The sequence below is a fragment of the Triticum aestivum genome, chromosome 4B, assembly GCF_018294505.1.
Source record: "Triticum aestivum cultivar Chinese Spring chromosome 4B, IWGSC CS RefSeq v2.1, whole genome shotgun sequence".
NCBI lineage: Eukaryota > Viridiplantae > Streptophyta > Magnoliopsida > Poales > Poaceae > Triticum > Triticum aestivum.
In genome coordinates, this window is record NC_057804.1 from 25,573,499 (window position 1) to 25,574,276 (window position 778).

Here is a 778-nt window from a genome sequence, read left to right on the forward strand (position 1 = left end):
GCACCTCCCTGGCTTGAGTTCGGTGCCCCTGGCTCGTGGCCCAGGTCAGGCCGTGTAAGCCTCGTAGGCACCTCCCTGGCTTGAGTCCGGTGCCCCTGGCTCGCGGCCCAGGTCAGCACGTGTAAGCCTCACAGGCACCTCCCTGGCTTGAGTCCGGTGCCCCTGGCTCGCGGCCCAGTTCAGGTCGTGGAAGCCTCACAGGCACCTCCTGTTGGAAATATGCCCTAGAGGCAATAATAAATAAGTTATTATTATATTTCTTTGTTCATGATAATAGTCTTTTATTCATGCTATAACTGTATTATCCGGAAATCGTAATACACGTGTGAATACATAGACCACAATATGTCCCTAGTGAGCCTCTAGTTGACTAGCTCGTTGTGATCAACAGATAGTCATGGTTTCCTGGCTATGGACATTGGATGTCGTTGATAACGGGATCACATCATTAGGAGAATGATGTGATGGACAAGACCCAATCCTAAGCCTAGCACAAAGATCGTGTAGTTCGTATGCTAGAGCTTTGCCAATGTCAAGTATCTCTTCCTTTGACCATGAGATCGTGTAACTCCTGGATACCGTAGGAATGCTTTGGGTGTATCAAACGTCACAACGTAACTGGGTGACTATAAAGGTGCACAACAGGTATCTCCGAAAGTATCTATTGTTTTATGCGGATCGAGACTGGGATTTGTCACTCCGTGTAAACGGAGAGGTATCTCTGGGCCCACTCGGTAGGACATCATCATATGCGCAATGTGACCAAGGAGTTGATCAC